The sequence below is a fragment of the Sus scrofa genome, chromosome 14 (assembly GCF_054392235.1).
Source record: "Sus scrofa isolate SSC_HxYL_T2T_F1_AM1 chromosome 14, Sscrofa_HxYL_maternal_Yorkshire_Landrace_v2.0, whole genome shotgun sequence".
In the NCBI taxonomy this organism is placed as follows: Eukaryota; Metazoa; Chordata; class Mammalia; order Artiodactyla; family Suidae; genus Sus; species Sus scrofa.
This window is the reverse complement of record NC_139396.1, coordinates 88,077,083-88,099,461: the sequence shown is the minus strand read 5'-3', so window position 1 is coordinate 88,099,461 and position 22,379 is coordinate 88,077,083. Positions and strand designations below refer to the sequence as shown.

General features: G+C 38.0%; 2 protein-coding genes and 1 non-coding gene across 3 annotated transcripts in view; 2 read left to right on the top strand and 1 right to left on the bottom strand.

Moving 5' to 3' along the window:
* Positions 1 to 22,379, bottom strand: part of ZNF365 (zinc finger protein 365) — an 831,894-nt gene that overhangs the window by 774,245 nt on the left and 35,270 nt on the right. The gene's annotated exons all lie outside the window — the stretch shown is intronic.
* Positions 1 to 22,379, top strand: part of LOC146396841 (uncharacterized) — a 221,025-nt gene that overhangs the window by 173,027 nt on the left and 25,619 nt on the right. The gene's annotated exons all lie outside the window — the stretch shown is intronic.
* On the top strand, positions 10,349 to 10,415 carry LOC146396842 (small nucleolar RNA SNORD36). Its single transcript, XR_014828488.1, has one exon. It is a non-coding gene; the product is annotated as a small nucleolar RNA SNORD36 (small nucleolar RNA).

Genomic DNA, 22,379 nt, shown 5'->3' with positions numbered 1-22,379 from the left:
GTAATTTAGAGCCAGAGCAACACGCAGTCCTTAAGTATCTAAGGTTGTGTCCCCAAAACGTCTTCTAATGCTTTATAATTTAGAGTCAGACTAGCCCCACCAATACCTTTTCTACCTACAACCTATCTTGATTTGTTTCTCATTTGCCCCTTACCTCCCCAGTTTTGAGGGAGTTTTTTGTTTGTTGGTTTGTTTTTTAAAAGGTTTGGTGTTTTGAAAGATCATTTGAACAATCTTAGAGCTGAAAGATCTCTTACTGATCATCTAGTACAGTGTTTCCCTAATTTTTCTAAATATAAGAATCACCTTAGGTGCTGGTTAAAAAGTTAATTCTCAGGCCTTGCCCTACTGTTTGGGGTTCAATAGGCTTGGGTGAGGTGAGGTAGTATCTGTAGTTTTAAGAAGTGCCCTAGGTGATCCTCATGTTCACGCATGTGTGGGAACACCAATCTAACACACCCTTTCATTTATCAGATGAAGAAACTGAGGCTTAGAAAGGCCTGGATGTTCATCTGGGTCATATGGCCCAAGAATCTTCATGTTCCTTGACCTGGATTCTTTCTCTTAGGCCAACCTGCCTCCACTAAATTACATGCTCCTAGAAGACAAAAACCAAACCAACCAACCAAACAAACAAACAAAAAAACCCACCACCAAAACACTGCTATTAAAACACAAGCGACAAGAGAACTGAGAACCCAAAAATTCTTCCTCAGTATTTCCAATGAAAATTAGCTGATTTCTTTCAAATTCCTTCATTGTGAAACATCTTTTTTCACTGAATAGAAGTATGAATAGGAAAGTTCTCTACTCAGTGTGTGGTTTCCAGATTAACATTCAGACTTTAAAAGCAAACCCTGCAAATGACATCTCAGGATGTCCCCTGGAACCAGTTTTATGGCTCTGTGGAGTCAGCTGTCTAGTCTCTTAAATTCTTATCTACATTCTCACCAAGTATCACTTGGTTTATCTGGTGAGTAAAGAATCCAGTGAGGTAGATGTTCAGAGCAGGTTTTTGTTTTGTTTTGTTTTGTTTTTTATTGTCAGGAACTAAAACAATTACTAATCCACTTTCATTAATGCGGTCCATCTGTACATGAGCAATATCTGTTTTTTTCCTAAGGACATCATATTTTCCATATATTTAAATGCTTACCATTTGCAATCAAAGAGACAGAAATACGCAACCAGCCCCAATTCTTATCAAACAGATTTGAAAGCAGGTAATTCGGCTGACTTTAGATGACTCAGCCTGCCTCAGTGGCCAGAATTGCTAAGTCATCTGTCTACTGTCTGAGGGAATTCATTTCAGAAACTCAAATTCCAGGGAACTCCAAGAGCTCATTAAACTCGTTAGTAACTCATTGGTTCTCTTTGAATTCTCCTAGCCTTTTCCTTCACCCTCAGTTTTTAATCCCACCTCAAAGAGGTTTAAGATGAACTTAGCAATATCAGACAGTAGGTCCTACAAGGAACATCCCACATATTGGGTGAACTTGTACTTCCTTTTGGTTTGATTGCCCTGGTAATCCAGGCTTTCAGGGGAAACCCAATGGAGTGGTTTTGCTGGGGACAGATCTTTAGATTTGCTAAATCTCATGGAGAATGAAAAGTAGGTAGAAATAAATGCCTTTTTTGGAGGTACTGGAAGAGGTCTCAGTGTGAATTTAGAACTTACAATAAAATATTTTGGGAACAGATTTTTTTTAATACTATTTGAGATAAATAAGTTGTGTTTCCTGTTTATATTCTCTTCAGTCTTACTGATATAGTTGAAAGCCTTTAGGCCCTGAACTGTGTCTTGATTTGCTACTGCAAAATTGCTTACCTTCTTTCATTATAATAGTAATAGGTGCTATTGTTTTTTGAGCATTCAACAAATAATAGCAATACCCAACACCGCATGAAATTGAAAATATGGAAGTACCAATTTTACTCACAATGGTCTAAAAGGTTTTGTAAGAAATTTTACAATATAAATTATTTGTTTAAGTGAGGGATTTAGAAAGAAAATCCAGAAAATGTCAGTGGTCAATCTTTCTGTGCTAGATTTGTGAATACCAAGGTACCCATTCAGTGAAATACTTTCTAGATATCAGACTCCAAGATGGAAAAGACCAAAGTTATTCAAAGCATAGGAGCAGTATTGACGTTCTGTCATCACTAAGACTGTTCCTTGATAGGAAGATTCTGAGGGTTAAGTCAAGTAGAGCATTGGCTCAAATTCCTCTTGGAGCTGATGAACATACATCAGGGGCCAAATCACAAAGACAACATGGGGAACATGAAAAATGTCCTCCTAAAACACATTTGTCCCTCAGTATTAAGCAGTGCTAATCTGGGCAAAGGCCGAACTCCCCAACAGAGCCCATGTTCAAAAGGCCATGACTTCCAGGTTTGATCAGCATCTGCTCATGAACATATAACTACTAGAAGCCTTGGTGGTAGCAAATCCCATATATAACCATTCTAAAAGATAAAGATTTTCCAACAGTTTGTTTTTACGGACAGAGAGCTAAGATCTCAACAGGTGATTTGTCTAAGCTCACAATGTATGTTTGTGACCAACTATATGATAGGACTCCGGATCTGTTCTTTATTCTACATCAAATCTCCTTTCTTCAGTGTCATTTTTTAAATTTTTTTGAGTTGTTTTTTCTTTTTAGGACTACACCTGTGGCATGTGGAAATTCCCAGGATAGGTGTTGAATCAGAGATGTAGCTGTCAGCCCACGCCATAACCACGGCAATGCCAGATCCAAGCCACATCTATGGCTTACATCTCAGCTTACAGCAACATTGGATCCTTAACCCACTGAGCAAGGTCAGGGATCAAACCCGCATCCTCATGGATAATAGTTGGGTTCTTAACCTGCTGAGCCACAACAGAAACTCCTTAAGTATCATTTTTGGATGTTGATATCATTATTGAAGTCTCTGTTTGCACTGAGTACTAGGAAGGAAGGAAGGAAGGAGAGAGAGAGACAAAGAAAAGGAAGGAAGGAAGGAAGGAAAGAGAGAGAAAGAAAGAGAGACAGAAAGAAAGGAAAGAAAGAAAGAAAGAAAGCAAGCAAGCAAGCAAGCAAGCAAGAAAGAAAGAAAAGAAAGAAGGAAAGAAAAGAAAGGAAAGAGAGAAAGAAAAAGAAAGAAAGAAAGAAAGAAGGAAAGAAAGGAAAGAAAGAGGAAAGAAAGAAAAAGAAAAAGAAAGAAAGAAAGGAGTTCTCGTCCTGGCTCAGTGGTTAACACATCTGACTAGGAACCATGAGGTTGCAGGTTCAATCCCTGGCTTTGCTCAGTGGATTAAGGATTCGGCAATGCTGTGAGCTGCGGTGTAGGTCACAGTTGCGGCTTGGATCTCGCGTTGCTGTGGCTCTGGGGTAGGCTGGTAGCTATAGCTCCAGTTAGACCCCTAGCCTGGGAACCTCCATATGCTGAGGAAGTGGCCCTACAAAAGGCAAAAAAGACCAAAAAAAAAAAAAAAAAAAAAAAAAAAAAGAAAGAAAGAAAGAGGAAAACATTGAAAATCAGCTATAATTTTAGAAAATAGATTTTGAAAGTTTTAAGAAGCAACCACAAAAAAAAAAAGAAGAAGAACAAATGAATTCATGTAAGCCTCCCCAGTTAAAATGGCAAAATGTAGAATGGAAGATTTATCAGATTTTTTTTTTTATGAAACTCTCCTTAAAATGTTACCCATTCTTACTTCATTTTTAATCCAGAATCACATTCTCTGTTTTGTCTTGTCCTTATTTTTGAAAGATTACTTAATTGCACATACCCTTAGATCTAGAAATTCATCATAAACATACACTCCCAAAGAATTCTTGGATGTACAGTTACGGCAATAATCGAACCCATAAAAAGCAGAATATATTCATCAATAGGAGACTGGTTTAAAAAAAGTCAACATGGTATATACATAGACTATATTGCTATTAAAAGGAGATAGAGAAGAAAAGAGATTTTAGGACATATTATAAAGAGAACTAAGAACAGTATGCATGTATGTAGACTGCTCTATGTGAGTTTGTTTTTTGAGAGTTCATATACACATATATATATGCTTTTGCATAGAAGAAAATCCTGGAAGGATACTTAAGAGCAGGACTATTTTCACTATTAGCATTACTACTTTAAAATAATTTCATAAGTAATAAGAAAGAGCAAGTAGAGGGGTGGGAAGCCATTGTGTTTTTCAGGATCTGGGGATGTTGGCCAAAATCAGTAGGTTTGTTGACCTATTGGTAAAAATTAATCCACCCAAGCAGGGCTGCTGGAACTGCAACCAGGGAATGTGATAGAGACAGATGGTGAAACACTTGACTTATACCAACTGCTTTGGTTTTCCCCTTTGGCCAAACACATTAAGAAACATTTAAAAGGGAAACACTATAATTATGCCCTACATGATAAATAAAAACAGCAGCAAAATTATAGGATTAGACTCTTAATCCTTATTACCACCTACTTAGAAGACGGGTGTGACAGCCATTCATTCAGGAATACACCTGAGGCCACACCTTATTTGTCATATTACATCTTGTTTGTCAGATACCTTATGCTTAGTATTACAGCAGAAAGAAAAATAACCACAGAAATTCCACCCAACAAGCTATCCAAATTAGCTGAGTGTTTGCATAGCCCTAGAAACTTTGCCAATGTCTCTTTCTCCTTCCTATTTGGCAGCTTGCACTTTGGTAGTGAGTGATGAGAGATTGTTTATAAAGTGTCATCAAGCTAGCATTTCCTGTTCTCTCGAGAGTTTTAGTTTTGTGGCTTGTAAAGCTTAAGGTAAAAACTTCATAGGGGTATATTCCACTCTATTTATATTATGTTATACTATATATCTTAAAATAAAGAGGGCCTTCACCATCTTTTTGTTTTTAGGGGAAAAAAAATGAAAATTTCATGGATATATAGTTCTGTTAAAGCCTTTCTCAAAAGCAATTTGAGGTCTATAAAACAAGAGCCTTAAAAATGTCTTTACTTTTTGAACTGGAAATTTTACATTTATAATTCCATCTTAATCGAAGAAGTAAACAAGATTTAGATACAAGGTTGTTCAAATTATTACTGTCATAGTGGAATCATTCTTCTGTTGAATAATAGAGTTAAATCAGCTACAGTGATTCATATGATAGAATGGTACAGTGTCATTAAGAATATTAGTGACAAGGTTCATATAAACTATTATTTATAATGTTAATTGTAGCTCTTTCTGAGATTTGGGATGATTTTATGATTCCCCGTACATTCTAAGTTTCCTACAATGAATCTTTTCTCTTATTACCAGAAAAACACAAATGTAAAAATGTACTGGTTTTCATGAAACTTTGTTCAGTAACTACCACTTACCCATTGAGAACTGGTGATTGGTTCCAGTCAGCCCTCACCTAGGAGTTGGCCCTTACTCACAGTAACCTCAGCAGCATCACCATCATTCTATACATGCCAGCAGAATGGGGCTGTAACTAAGTAAGCCTCTATGGCAAGCACTTCTAGTGCAAAAACATCAGAACTTTAATTTTTCCCCAGTTCTAATTATGATTCCCAGTGGTAGGCATAACATCCAGCTTCACACTGTCTTAGTCTCTGATAGGCAAAAGAGAGACACCCCCCCAAACCATCAATACAAAGGAACCTCATTTCTCCCCCTGACATTATAAGCCAGTTATTGAAACTTGCTGAGAAGTTAGAAGAATGGCATGTTATAATGTCCCTAATAAATTGAACTGTGGATAGATATTCAGGGAGTTACCCCACCAACACACACCCACACACAAATGCGCACATGCACACAGAGTTTAAGAGTAATAAACTGACTCCCAACTTGTTACTAACAGATAAATTTTTTCATCTTGTAGTTTATTTAAAAAGTCATAATCTGATTCTATTTGTTGTTTACAGTAATCTCCACTTAAGCATTTTGTGAAAGGATATCAGAAGGGCTCAGCAATCTTAAGGAAGTTTATCTTAAACAACTTCTTTAAATGGCAGATATGCTTATGATAAATCAGTTTTTAACAAAAGCCACTTTGAGATTTTTAAGGCTAGGTGTGGGAGGATCAGTACTTAATACCATTCAGTATCTATTTAGTCAACACTAGCCATGTGTGAAACAGTATTTCTCAAATGGATAAGGGCTGAGATTAGGGCATAACCGGACATGCATAATAGGCAACAGTGATGACAAGCACTCCCACTTTTCAAGTGTATACCCACTGGTTTGCATGGAGGCTGGGGAGCTTCCTGAGAGAATTCAGTGTCCATGACTAGAATTGACGCACAGTTATTTCTTGGAGACAGAATCAATTGTACAAGGAGACAGAACGCAGAAGTGTGCTAAATCCAGTTCCTGTCAGTTAAAGAGAGCCTGAGGTGGGCCTCTCTTCCCAGCACCCTGTTTAGGGTCCACACATTCATAGCTTGAAATTGACCATGTGAGCATTTATACCTTAAAATGGCAAATGATATAAATCAGGGCCTTCTTCACCCTACCCTGCCCCAAGCCAGTTAGTTATAAAACATTTATTAACACACCACTGGGAAAGCTTCTGAAAGAGGACACATCTAGGGAATGAGGTGTCTGGAGTGACAAACCATGTTCAGTGTTACTCAAATGAGTTTTACCCCACCAATCCTGGAGGCCTGTGTGCCCTGGGAATGCCCACACTATGGAGCCCTCTAATGTTGGGCTGGAAGGAAAGGGCATGAGATCTAGCATGTAACTTTGAGTACATGTCTACTTCCCATGAGTCTTTAAAAAAATCAAATATTTCCGATCTCGCAATAGGCACAGTGTTCTTGCTCAAGAGCTAGGGTAAGGAGTTCCCTGGTGGACTAGTGATTAAGGATTCAGCATTGTCACTTTCATGGCTTGGGTTTGATTCCAGGCCCAGAAAGTTCCACATGCTGCAAGTGCAACCAAAAAAAAAAAGAAAAAAAAAAATAGAGCTGGGATAGAAGAGGCCACATGAGGTGAATATCATAACATCTACATCCTGACACGTTTCCTGCTAGGTCCTGTCTCCAGAAAGACCAAAAGAATTAATCTCATAGGATCAATCATAAAGCAAGCTAGGTGAAGGATGATGTAAAAACTGGTTTTCTGAAACTACAATTCAAAAATATTCATGCAAGAGTTCTCTCTGTGACACAGTGGGTTAAGAATCTGACTGCAGCAGCTCAGGTAGCTGCAGAGGAGCAGGTTTGACCACTGGCCTGGCACAGTGGATTAAAGGATCTGGTGTTGCCACAGCTGTGGCATTGGTTGCAACTGTAGCTCAGAATCAATCCCTGGCCTGGGAACTTCCATATGCCATGGTGCAGCCATAAAATTAAAAAGAAAAGATACATGCACCCCAGTGTTCATAGCAGCACTATTTACAATAGCCTGTAGTACATGGAAGCAACCTAGATGTTCATGGACAGATGAGTGGATAAGGAAGATGTGGTACATATACACAGTGGAATACTACTCATTAAAAAGAATGAAATAATACCATTTACAGCAACATAGATGGACCTAGAGATTATCATCCTAAGTGAAGTAGGTCGGGCAGAGAAAGGTAAATACCGTGTTATCACTTACATGTGGAATCTAAAATATGACTTATCTATGAAACAGAAACAGACTTACAGACATGGAAAACAAACTTAGGGTTACCAAAAGCGAAGGGGAAGGAGGGGTAAATTAGGAGTTTGGGATTTGCAGATACAAACTACTATATATAAAAAAGATAACCAACAAGGACCTACTGTATAGCATAGCGAACATACTGTATAGCGTATTACGATATCTTGTAATAAACTATGATGGAAAACAATAGGAAAAGGAATATGTACATACATGTATAACTAAATCGCTTTGCTGTACACAAGAAACTAACATTGTAAATCAACTATACATTTAAAAAAAAAGAAAAAACTGATTTTCTGCCTTAACCTGTGGTCGAAGCTGCAGAGTTCCTATACCACTCTTGTTTTTCCATCATACCGACCTCTGTGATGTTCAGATTAAGTGAGTGTGGAAATTTCTCGTACGTTTTAAGTCTCCCATGGCTGATTTTTCAGCAACTCTGAAGATTGTTCTGCAAGAAGGAGGCTCTGATCTGTAGCACCCCAGCAGCAGAACCAAGGAGCTGCCTTCAGCATCTATAGAGTGTTATTTAACAGAGAGGAACAGAGGCCATTTTCATCCTCATTTCAGAGGCTGAACATGAGCAAATGCAGCATGATTAGCAGGGGTCAGCACACAGGTAACACTGTGAAGTGAAATAACGCAAGTACACAGATTACCAAGGGAAGATGTAAATGGAAAATTATAAAGTGTTTTGGGAGCACAGGGGGAAATAGTGTTTCCTGCTGGGAGAAATCAGAAAACTTACCAGGGGAAACTAATATTTGAGTGTTTTTTAAAGGCTAAGTAGACTTTCAATAATAAATATGGAGGAAAGGGAATGTTTGGCAAAAGGTTTTGTAGGTTGTGAAAACAGCATCGGCAGAAGTATTATATTGCTTATTTTCTGTATGTTACAATGTTTTTACATTTTACAAACCTTTCTGGCTGGGTAGAAACTGCCCCTCCTGGGGGTAACCAATTGTTAGAGAGCAAAGGACCCAGCTGGGAGCAGGCCTTTGACATGCAGATTTACCAATGCAGAGCCCACCTCCTCCTAAGGGTCCCTACACGCTAGGAGGCAACATTCCTCTGCCTTAATCATCCCAGGACCAGATGCCAGGCAACTAGGGACCACCATGAAGGCAGAGAACCCGCCAAAATAATTCTAACTAGCTAGTCCCAAACTCTTTCCCCTGCCCTGCCTGCCTTTCCCAGGGGAACCCCTTAAAGGCTCTAGTTTTGGCTTTCCCTTGGCTTGTGTCTTCAGCTTGCTGACCAAAACCTGGTGTTCCTCACATGACTCTGCCTGGTGTGACACGCCTTCTGTGTCTAGGATCAGTCATTATATTACACCTTATATTCCTAAGCTTTTCCTGTGCCCCTCTTGTAGCCCACACCTAACTGACCATCTCATGAAGGAACACAAAGCAACTAACTACAAAGGAAGAAAGTTCTAGGTATGTTCAGAAGACTGGAATTTGGGTTGTGCAGAAGGGTAGACTCTAGGGCTGCTGACCAGCTCATGGAGGGTACGGATTGCTGTGGCAAGCAACAGACCGCATAGGCGTCCAAACAAGGGAGCGGGTCCACAGCTGTGTTTCTGACTAGTGCAGCACTGGACGAGGCTGGAGATGGGAAAACAAAAGGGGTTGAAGTCATCTGGATGAGAGGTGACACTGAGAGTGGGGAGGAATCAAGAGCTAGACATCAGTGACATCATTAATAAAGAATGTGAACTACATAATTAGGATTAGAGACAAACATGAAGAGTTTAGTTCTTGAATTATAAGAATAAAACCCCTGTATAGACTTTAGCGTCAAGGGAGGGATTCATACATTTTGACTGTTTGTTGACAAGTTGCCATTATAGAGTCAAAATGAAAACCTGATTGTTTTGAGTTACATTTCTCTTATTACAGACTTGAGCGTATTTTTATTCATGCATTAATTCAACAAATAATTAATTCTCACTATGTGGTAGGTACCAGCCTAGAGTGAGGGGATATAACAGTAAAAACAAGGACAAAATTTCCTGAGCTTATGGATTTTGCCTTCTAATAAGGAGAAATGAACAATAACCAAATAAATAGAAGAATATATAGTATATCCAATAGTGATAAGTTCCAGAGGAAAAGTAAGGTGAGGAAGGGGAATAGGAAATGCTGGCAGTGGGGGTGCAGTTTTACAGAGGGGATGCCTCATAATAAAGTGACATTTGAGCAAAAGCTTCACAGGGTATGAGCGTAAAGGATATCTAGGGAAAGAATGATTTAGGCAGATGGCGCAGTAGGCATAAAGACCTTTGGCTGGACCATATTTAGCTCCCCCTTTCAAGTATTCATTGGGAATTTGTAGTTACGACTCTGAACTGCCTGTTCACATACACGTTTTCTTCTATTTGCCTTTTTTCTTATTAAATTATGAGTTTTCTGCATGTTAAAAAAAATAGCCATTGCCCAGCATGTGTATTACCAATATTTTCCTCATTTATGTTGTGAGTATGTAGCCATAGATATACATATATGAGTATATGTTATATGTAGACAATTTCTGCACAGAAGAATTAAATTTCATGTAATGAAATTTATCAACCCTCTCTTTATTGCTTTTAAGAAGGCCATCCTGACTAAAGAATTTAAAATTTTTTTTCCTTTTAATGTTATGGGTTAAAAAAAATTAGAACTTTGATCCATTTGGAACTTAATTTGTAATAAATAAGATAGGGTTTTGCCAATGATGGTTATGAATTTCTTTACCTGAATAAACCATGTGGTCATATTGTATCTGAGGCAAAAAGAAAAAAAAAAAAAAAGGAAAGAAAAAATAAATAAGATAGAGTTTACTGTTTAAAAAATAAAGTACTCTTGAAATTGAGAAACTTCCCAAGGCCCCAAAGAATGAACATCTAAATGTAATAGCAATCAAGGTTGGGTTGAAATGAGTTGGAAAAGATTCTACCAAAGTTGACTTTCATAGGTGCCACCAGCTATTCTCTAGAGTCTCACCTCCCAAAGTGCTTCTGTGGCACCTTAGTTCCATTAAGATGACTACAGATATTCAGGCAAAAAAGTTTTCCATGCTAAAATAAGCTTGATAAACTTGGGATAATTATTTTTTAACTATAAACAGGAGCAGTTTGGGCCATGGAGCCCTTGTTTCATAAGGCATCTTAGTAACCAACACTTGTATCTACGGCAGTGGCTCCTAGACTTGGTTACATCAGAAATACCTAGAGAAATATTTATAAAACATACCTTTGAATCTCATTGTTGATCAACTGAACTAGATAGAATATGTAGGAATTTTTAAAGATTTCATTGACTGGTGTTTTAGAATCAGTAGTCTAGAGCAGCACCTATCCAATACTGTTCCACTAGAGAATTAGCCCTAAGGAATATTATTGGACAATTTTCTCAATCCTTCCAAGGGTAGGACATAGTTAGCTGTGTTCTTCATGCTCTTGTTGCATAGGAGGGAGGTTAATTCATTGTGCACAATGGATTCCTCAGTGCAATATAGTTTAAATCTCTCAAAAAATGCAGATTGGGAAGAGCCGGTCTATAATCATATGTATTAGCTGCAACAGAGCTAGATATGGTACTTGGAAATACAAAAACGAAAACAAAAACGAGCTACACCTGTATGCTTTACCACCTCTTCATCTCATATCCCTTACAAACAGAACATTAAATGCTGGATTTGGTAGTAAGGATGGGTAATGGGATAAAATTAAAATAAGTTTGATTGATAGGCACATTCACTCCTGGGCTTCTCAAATTAATAGAGTTCTCAGAAGTTTGGCCTGGTTAATCATTTTTTGTTCTTTCTACATATAACATGTTGATATGGTCTGTTAAGAGTTTTCTTGTAGTGCAGTGGGTTAAGCAGTGTCACTGAAGTGGCTTGGGTGGGTTCGCTCTCTGGCCCGGGAATTTTTCTGTCCTGTGGGTGTGGCCAAAAAAAAAAAAGGAAAAGAAAAAGCTCATTAATAACAAAAAATCATTTATAATTAGATCTCATTTTTCTTTATCCTAACCTCAAGTCCTTATCTTGTTTACAATTCTTTTTTCCCACTAGTGTCTCTAAAGAAAGTAAAATATTCTGCCATGAACTTCAATGCATTGTGCAACATTAGGTACGTTCGGTTTTGAAATTAAGAACGATTTTTTTTCTTTTTTTTTAGGGCCACATACGCAGCATATGGAGGTTCCCAGGCTAGGGGTCGAATGGGAGCTATAGCCACCAGCCTACACCATAGCCACATCAACGCCAGATCTGAGCCACATCTGCGACCTACACCACGGCTTGCAGCAATGCCAGATCCTTAACCCACGAGCGAGGCCAGGAATCGAACCTGCTTCCTCATGGATGCTAGTCAGATTCATTTACGCTGAGCCATGATGGGAACTCCAAGAACGATTTTAATAATCTAAATAACCAAATGTGTAATCATAGTGCCAGATATCATGCTTATTATAATATTTTTCTCTTTCTAAATCAATTGGTTTGTAAGCTCTATGAGTGCATTTCATTATATCATAATTGAATTCACAGAGCTGTGATCTTATAACCCTAATCCCTATTACAAAATGGAAAAATCATTACTAAATTTGATTTACATGCTCCTTTTGGGTAGTGTCACCTACATTACCTTCATGGCAAGGATTTTCTATTAAAATTCCTTTCTTAACTAGGAGTTGTAATCCTTTAGAATAACCAAGATGAGCATATCTTACATTTCAGTCAATATAAAAATTTAACACATTCATTCCTGGCTATCAAAACAAATATTCTATCAAAGCCGAAATTATTGAAAAACCACAATCCCCAAGGCATATTTTGAAAAGCACTACTCCTTTGAAATTCTCTGCGAAGAAGGGGGTCTTAAGGTCATATAAGTTTAGGAAATGCTGAAATTCAGAATATATCTTGGTATCTTATCTCCTTTAGAACGCCTGCAGGTTTTTTGGTTTTTTTTTTTTTAAGTTTCTACTCAAAAATTTTCAAGCTTATTAGACTAGAATTTTTTTTTAAGTATCTTATTTAGTGATACCCTATAGGACAAAGTTTGGAAACTGCTGAGCTATACTAATGGTTTATGGAATATCGACTACATATGCTCACAGTGATTTCATTTAACATTGTAAGTCTTCCTAGATGGTGCTAACATATTGTGTGAAACCCTCTATGACCCAGGCCGAGATAACTAGTTGTAGGGAATGCCTTCCTCAGATAACTAGTCATAGGGAACTCTCTAAGAAGACCAGAAGTGTGACTTGAGAGAGAGATGGCAACAACAGGATCAGGTGCCCTGGGGGCTTGAACCAGCTGTTCACTCAGCTAGTTTAGTCTTGACCATATGCTGGACTTCAGCCTCATAGATAGTTCTTTCTCTTTGTTGTGATCTTAGAGTACGCTATCAACATCCAGTCTTACAGTGTGGTGGGTGAGCTAATACCCAAGTTATGATGGACTGCTTAGGTGTATGTTCACATGGTGATCTATTTCAGCAGTCAGTCTCTTCAAGGTCCTAGCAGAAAGTTAAGAATCATTTCATAAGTGAAGAATGATTATATTCAGAAGTGGGTGTGGCTTGGCTCTCAAATCCTAAGGATCTGTACTCTGATTCTCCTAGCACTTATGTCAGAGCTCCCTGCATCATCTCCAGCTGCCAGCTCTGCTGGGTCATAAGGTGCAAAGAGCAAAGCAGCTTGCACAGCACTCTGGACCACCTGCAAAGCTTCTTTTATTCTAGGCCCATTGAAAACTGGCAATCTTACAGGTCATCACCTATAAGTGATGTGTCAGAACGGCACACTCAATTGTGCTGTATGTTGCTTTTAAAATTCAAAGAAACTTACCAAGCCTTTCTAGTGATAAGGATGAAAGGTATAGAAATTTATCTTCTATTTTTTAGGAGTTAGCATATTTCCCAGGCCACTCATGTCACAAAGAGGACATGCCTTCAGTTTCCCCTCCAGCATCAGGTATTTTACCAAGGCATCCAAAGTACCTGTTACTTCCTATTCACGTCGTCCAGTCAGCATGAGTCATCCATATAATGGACTAAATGCTCTCCTCTAGAGTTGTGAGACAACTTTGGTTTCTGTGGACCAGTTTATTGCCAAAAACCAGAATGTTGACACAACTCTGAATGAAGATGATGAACATACAGAGCTGTCTCTGATAGATAAAAGCCAACTGCTTCTGTATTTTTGCCATTTAGAATAGAGGGGACGAACATTATCCAAACCAATAGCTAATACCAACTATTATTCCAGCAAAGAGTTCACATGGATAACATCTACAGTAGTAATGCAGTAATCCACTTTCTTTATTCCAGATTAATCTGTATTCTGCCTGGACGCAGCAGATGAGTTAATGTTGATGTGAAATAATCAATGGCCCTGTAGCTTTTGAGCTTCGAGAGTGGCACTGATCTTTGCAATTATCTCAGGGATGTAGTATTAATTATTGTTTACTCTTTGGGGGAAGCAAATCTAAGGACTTCTACTGGGCCTTTCCTAGCATAAAAGCTTTACCCCAGAGGTAAGGATGCCAATGTGGGGATATTGCCAGTAGCTGATTGATTCTATTTCAATCAGGAGTTCCCTTGTGATGCAGTGCATTAAGGATCCACCATTGTCACTGCAGTAGCTGGGGTCACTGCTGTGGTGCAGGTTCAGCCCCTGACCCAAGAACTTCCACATGCTGTGGGCATGGCTGAAAGGAAAAAGAAAAAAAAAAAAAACTATTTCAATCTTACTTTTAAAGATTAGTGCAGGAGTTCCTGTTGTGGCTCAGTGGTTAATGAATACACCTAGGAACCATGAGGTTGCAGGTTCAATCCCTGGCCTTGCTCAGGGGGTTAAAGATCTGGCGTTGCCATGACCTGTGGTGTAGGTTGCAGACACGGCTTGGATCCCGAGTTGCTGTGGCTGTGGCGTAGGTGGGTGGCTACAGCTCCGATTAGACACCTAGCCTGGGAACCTCCATATGCCGAGGGAGCAGCCCTAGAAAAGGCAAAAAGACTATATATATTAGTACAGTATGGTTTTGCAGACCTCCTAGGCCAACTGTGATATGGATTTAAGTTAAAATTCCACTTTTCACTTAAACTCCAAAGCCCCTACTCTAACTGATATACTTCAAGAGCTTTTTGAGTCCTTAGGGATGTGAATTGGCTCAGGGCCAGTGAGAAGTAAGTCCTGAATATTTGGGTATTTTACTTTTGTGTAGTAATTCTGATAAATAGTCACAGATTCCTGTGAGGAAGGCTAGTAGCAGATTTACAGGACTTAATTGTGCCAGCGTTGCAGGATCCTTCATCAAATTAACTAGATTTCCCCCACTCTCAGGGCCCTGTGAGCTGGCTCAGGTTGGAAATTGGGAATGAGAACATGACTGTTGATAGCTTAGATCTCTGTTATCAAACAACATGGCTACCTGTCTGTTACAGTCCAGAGGTGCGTATCGGTAAGGTGCCACCAGAGATGTTTGGGTAAAACCATTCTGATTACTATGCTGGCCCTACCAGCCACTGCTGTAACAACACATACTTTGTCTCTGGGAGTTAAGTGCTGCCACTTGACTACTACCACTTCAGGATCCTGTTATCCTCACAACAATTAGAGGACCCTCTTCAGTGATAACATTTCCCAACATCATCTCAGAATTGAAGAGGACAGCTACTGGAGAACTTTCTGAGCATAGAAAGAAATATTTTTCTCATTGCCTGTTTGCCATGTCCAACAATTCTTCTGAGAGGATAGTGAAAGAGGCACACATATAACCTCTCCAATATTCCTATCCTTAAGCCTATAGATTCCTTCCTCTATGTTATATCAAGACTATTCTAGGAACTTAACTTTATTAATGTAGACCACCATTGATTCCAGTTTCAACCAGCTAAATAAAGTCACTCCCATTTGCTTGAGTTAATGCAATGGATCCAGAATTTCTGTTAAGTACCTCATGAGAAAATGTTGGCCTATATCTAACCTTCTAATCCTTTCCCACACATTTTCTTCAATTTTCTGTCAGTATTGAATCATCCGCATCATGCAGTTCTCTTGCTATTTAAGCTACTCTCTATGGGTTGCACTTTGTAGTTGTTGCCCTATAGCATGTTGAAGACCCCACACTGGTTACCTATCTAGAGACAATGTGGAGTGGGGGTGAGTCTTAAAAAAAAATCAGCATCACCTTTCAAAGTTTTCAAAGTGATTGCCTAAGGTAATGTAATAAGTCTTCAAACAAGGGGAAATCAGACTCTTCCAACAGGGAAGAAGGAAGGAAGTTTCAGTGGTATTTGAGGGCTTAAATTTATCCATGCTTACCCAGATTTCCCTATTCCAATTCTCAGAGTCTCAATCAAAGCTTTAATTTTCACAAAAGATATCTACAATCAACTGTGACTCAGTAGCCGGCAGAATCAAACTTTGTAGTTTTAAGATATATTAACACCATAATTACAAGAGATAATGTATTTTCTAACACAGTCATAATTATGATTTTCAACCATGTCTAAACCCAGGACTTTAAAACCCCAGGCTAGTAAATTCAGTTAAAATTTGTCATAGTCCTTTTTGTTATATTTATATTAATTTATGTTTATTTTATAGTCTACCATTAACAATCAATTGTAGAAGCCACTTGGTTTCCCAAAGACTTCCTCTCAATTAACATTCCATTCCAAGCAAAAATAAACGAAACTAGATAAATACTTATTTTGTCATTGTACTCCATGAATTACTACTAATAGTTGTCAATCCCTTTAAACCTAAGTAGGCCAGATTCCCATCTTTGAGACTTTATTTACCAGAACTGCTTCTGGTACAAAATGCTTTATCTGTCAAGGTTCAGTGAAAAACAGAAACCACTTTAGAAGAGACTAGGTACTGATAAGTCCTAATTAGGGAGTTAGGTTCTTATAAAACCAGAAAGGGTGAAAGAAAGTCAGAGAAGTCTTGTTTTCAAGTTCATTGCCCACTTAAAGAAAATCAGGATATTATTTCTGAAGCCTAAGCCGAAAAAGCTGTTGGAGACAGAAAAAGATTACTAAGTGTTCTATTTGCTTTCCTTTATATCCAGAAGTATACAGGTTTCAGTCTGTATAGTTACAAAGATAATGGAAGCACCATCAGCCTGGATCCTTAAATTACTATATGTAGTAGAATATGCTATCACCCTGTGGTAGACACAAAGTATTCAAAAGGAAAAAAAAACCTTTTCCTGTGTTAAGCCACTTAGATTTCAGGGTTAATTTATTGCTGAAGAAGAACCTAAGTGTACTGACTAATATGAATGCTAGATGCTGAAGTAATAGACTTCAGAGAATCTAGAGATATATATATCTCCCATTTCTCAAACTCAGGAAGCCCAGTGAACCCCCAAATGAACATAACACAAGAAAATCCATACCTAGCCCCATTATGGTAAAATTGCAAAAAGCTGTACCAAAAACAAAAAGTTCTAAAAACAGAGAGAAAAGAGTGATTACCTACAAAGGAAGAAAAATTAGACAACTGACTCTCAATAACAAGGTAAACCAGAAGAGAATGGGATGATATCTTCGATATACAATACTCATACCTGCTGGAGTGATGATCAATTAGTACAACCACTTCAGAAAACAATGTGAAATTACCAGTAGGGTTAAATGTGCATCTCATAACATAGCAATTCCACTCCTAGGAATATATGCTAGAGAAATTCTTGTGCATTTATACCTAGAAAAATGTATAAGAATGTTCATATCAACATTGCTAATGATAGAGTTAATTTGTGTATCTAGACCCATAAAATAGAGACTGCCCGTGTGGTCTGACCCACATCACAAACCTCAGCCTAAATCAGCTACATACACCAGTCTCAATTCTCCAGCTCCACTTTAGCTAGGTTATCCTCCCCTAGCCTCATAAGGAAATCCCAGACCTCCCTAGTCAATTGTGCTGCACTTCTGCATTGCCACTTCTAAAAGCTCATCTCTTTCAGGAAGTGTTCCCCCTGCTTGTGAGGCCCTGTACTCTCCCAGTCCATGCATTGCTTCCCTTTGAATGAGAGACATCACGCCCATTAATAAATTGTATTATCTTTGTCATTTGACACTAGTAATAGCAAAGTACTGAAATCAATCCAAATACTCATCAATAGTAGGGTGGATTTTTAAATAACCGTGATGCTTTCATATAATAGAGCACCTGACAACCGTGAAATTGAGTTAAACCCAGATAGTAAGTATGAGTCCCAAATAAAGAAATGTTAAGAAAAAAAAAATCATAAAAAAATGCATACAGTAAAATCTCAATTTTTAAAATTTCTAAAACAAAACTAAAGAGAGGATTGTTTGCAGGGACTTAAAAGTCTTTATAAATGTTCTGAATAGGTAGAAGTACCTGAGTGTTCACTGTATTACTTTAAAAAAATAAACGTATATAATCTTTTATGTGTATAATGTAGTTCACATTTTTAACATAAAAATAGATCTATTACTTTTAATTTTTTAGTTATTTTTACTTAAATACTGTTTCCTTAAATAATTGCTAAAATTTATTGACTTCTGTATACCTGAGAATGTGCTAAACTCCTTATGTGGATTATCTGTATTAATCCTCACAGAAGTTCTTAAGGTAGGAACTATTTGCTATTACTATTTGCACTTTATATGTATGCAGATGGAAACACAGAGAAGTAATTTGCCTAAGGTGCCAAGAGAAGTAAATAGTGGATCTGAAATTAATCTGACTGTACAGCTCAAATTAGAACGAGTACAAACCATTTTTACGAATGGTCTGAGACTGGCCATGAAACATATGCTACCCAGTCTTTGAGAATAAATGGACTGCATCAAAGCAGAGTACATACATTTGCTGAAGGCTTTCCTTTCATTAGAAATATTGATCAGAGTTGAGTCTTTCATTGTCGTATTTGACTAGCACCATGGGAAGGTAGACTACTAAAAAATCATTCCTGTCTATAGTCATGCTGGGCTTCTGTTTTTTTATTCCTTTAGTTATTTGTGCATTTTTGTTACTGTCTTTAACTTTTACACACTTAAATTGTGCAAAAGATTTACATGATTCCAAAATCACAATTTTAAAACAAAGTAATTCAGAGAAGTCTTCACCGTACCCCTCTCTCCTCCTTCCTATTCTCTCCCTAATTTTTTTAGTTTTTAGTTTAACTCTCCATTGTTTCATTTTACAAATATATATTTCATATTCTTTTTTTTCTTTTCTTCTTTTTTTTTTTTTACACAAAGGTAGCATGCAGTACATAATATACATACTGAATCTGATTTAGGTAGGTTTTTTTGTGTTTTTTTTTTTCCTTTTCTTTTTAGGGCCACATCTGTGGCATATGGAAGTTCCCAGGCTAGAGATCGAACTGGAGCCATAGCCTCTGGTCTCCACCACAGCCACAGCAACGCCAGATCCGAGCCACATCTGTGATCTACACCACAGCTCAAGGCAATGCCAGATCCTCTAACCCACTGAGAAGGCCAGGGATCTAACCCACATCTTCATGGATGCTAGTAAGGTACTTAATCTCCTGAACCACAACGGGAACTCCAATTTAAGTATATTCTTTATAGATGGATGCAGTGTAAGAGAAAAGTCAGTTTCTGAAGAAAAGTAAATTTGTTACTTGCTCTCAAGGAGCTTCCAGTTAAAGAAAATTAAGTGACTCAGACTGTCCTTCTTTCTCTGTTACTAACTCTCTAACTGAATCTCAGAAAGTCACGCTATCAATGCATGTCTCAATTTCTCCAGATATAAAACAGGAAGGAGACTAAAGATCTCTAAAGTCCTGTCCATCCTTAAGGCAGAAATGCCACAATAGTGTCTGGAATGTGGATGATGAGAACATTTAGCTTGAGTTAGATAAATAGTGTAGGGGTTCAGAATATGTCACCCCAAACTATGTGCCACTTTGACACATTGATTTTTTTTTTTTTTTTTTTTTTTGCTTTTTGGGCCCCATATGGAAGTTCCCAGGCTAGGGATTGAGTTGGAGCTTCAGCTGCTGGCCACAGCCACAGCAACATCAGATCCGAGCCGTGTCTGTGATCTACACCACAGCTTGCAGCAATGCTGGATCCTTAACCCACTGAGCAGGGCCAGGGATCAAACCCACATCCTCATGGATACAAGTTGGATTGGTTTCCACTGTGCCACAACAGGAACTCCATAGCGATTATTTTGAATAAAGGTACTTGAGAAACGGCTTGTTGCAGAAAGAATCCTCTGACCTTCTTCTGTCTCCCTTAAATCAGGAGAGAAATCTTCCACGTGAAAAGTACCCTCCTGAGAAGCATCCTTGTCACCAGTCAGGGAATTTAGGGCCAACAAGACCCTAAACCTTGCTACTTCACCATTTCACTAGACATAGCCTGAACCCCATTGTCTTCTCAGTTCTTCACAAACTTTATGTTTTTTGGTGGGGTTTGATCACTTCTTTTAAGTCTCATATCTTCGTGGAGCCCTCAGTATCTCTACATAGGTGCATATATATTTTAAATAGTTTTTTTCTTGTTAATCTATCTTTTAGGACAGGGGAGTCTCAGCCAAGAACCTAGAAGGGTAGAGGGAAAATTATTTTTCCTTCCCTGTGATAGCTCTGAGGAATATTAGCAAATGTCCCACGTTTTTTACTAAAATGAGCTGATTTTTCATTTTGTCTTACTTTCTATGGCAACACTTTAGAGGTAAAAGCTACAGAAAATAACTCTAGTTGAATAAAACAGGGCATTAGCAATGAAATGAGAATGGACATTTTGTTCATGTTTAGAGCAAGTTCTATTTATGAAAGACTGTTGAATGTTTTATCCACTGGAATCATTACTGGTATTTTTTTAAATGACTGCTATGGCAAAAAGCACTAAAATAATCTACTCCAAGCACTCCAGAGAGGATGCGTAGTAATAATCAGCATTAGGCTAATGTATGAATAAACACTATAATGACGCAAAATAAGGAGAAAGAATGGTATGTTTACATCAAGTAGATTTAAGGAGTTGATGACCAGTGTTGGAAATTTTTAGGAATAATATAAGCTGTCATTTGGTAAACAAAGTAAGTACACTTATTGAGGTTGATTCTCTTGAATAGAAATATGTATTTTAATGTTATTTCAAATAACTCTTTTGCTAACAAAATAGGTCTATTAGATCTCAAATTATCTGAAATTCTCTGGGTTACAGAGCTACAGAGGGACCTTGCCTTCAAAGGATCATATAATTGGTTTGAAGAAGCACATCAAATTACAGTAGTAACCTCATGCTGTATGATTACATGTCTGTTCAACTTCCCCCTCTCCCTCTCTCTCTCATAAGATTTCAGTGTGAATAGGAAAAGTTTATTTTGAGCAGTAAGTTGCCACCTAATATTTCAGGATCCCTGGCCTCTTGAAAATCTTTAATCCTTTATTTTTCCTATTTTCTGTCATCAAAGCATTGGAAGCAATAGGCTTTATCTTCAAGAAATCAGACATGTGCTTTTTGGATTCAGTATTAGGAAAACATGGGAATATTTCAGATGAAAAGCATTTTTCAAATAAGGAACATCTAGAGAAAATTCTTCCTTTTCTTTTGTTAAACATTACTTATGAGTGCAAAGAATCACTCTTCCGCCAAATGTGATTCCTTGCGTTTGGGTCACTCTGTGTTCAGCTTATACAAATTTCATAGTAGTTTTTTTCTGGTAATCTTGCATCTGGTCAGGTGGAAAACTAAAACACTTGATCTGTGTAGAGAACCTGCACTGGAGATGGGACTAAAAGATCTTCATGGCTCAGAGCTGAGGGTGATCTGAGAAATAGCATCCAGAGTGAAGCCAAAGTGAAACCAGAGAAATTATGTGATCAAAGTGTCAATCTAAAATGCAAGATAAGACTATCCAGCTCTGGGTAGAATGGTATAATTCGAGGTTGACCAATGCTTCCTTAAAGAACACCTAGAAACTCTGGATAAGATATAGGTTCACTTCTTTAAAGACATCAGACAGCTGCTGAATCAAAGGAGGCAGGAATGGCTAAATTTCTTAAGAGGAGAGAACTTCAACGGTCTGACACTTTTTCCCTTGGGGAACATGCAAATTCTAAGAGATTGGCAATCAGATTTTTTTCAGACTTCTGGGAGGAAGAAAAGCCAGCAAAGATTTTAATGGTCTTGTGGGACTATAGAGATATAATTACAGGCTTAAGGGACCTCAAACACAAAACTCTCAAGACATTTGACATTTGCAAATTTCTGAAGTGGTGAGGGCAGGTGATTGAAAGCTAAGCGGAAAAACTTCTGAAACACTAACATTTTTCTCATAGACTTATGGTACTGGGGAAACAAACTCTAGGACTTGCAAGCTCTGTCAAAAACTTCTGAAAATCAGAAAGTAATTTGCCACTGTTTCATAATGCTGAAGAGACAGAAATTAGGTTCTGCCAGGAGGAGGGAGACCAGTGAACACATCAGACATTCAGTGGAGAAAATCCTGAAGGACAGCATCTTGGTAACAGAAACAACTCAGAGGCAGACTGAATCTTAGCAAAACTAAAAGTCGGCTTTGACTCAGTTCATTCCTTGATTGGTTTAAGAGAATCAGTTTCAGTTTCATCTGCCTAGCAGAGGAAAGGCTAAACCCACTGTGAAGGAATAAAAAGTCATTTGGAGCTATCTAATTTTTTTGTTTTTTTTGTTTTGTTTTGTTTTTTGTTTTTTTTTTGCTATTTCTTTGGGCCGCTTCCGCGGCATATGGAGGCT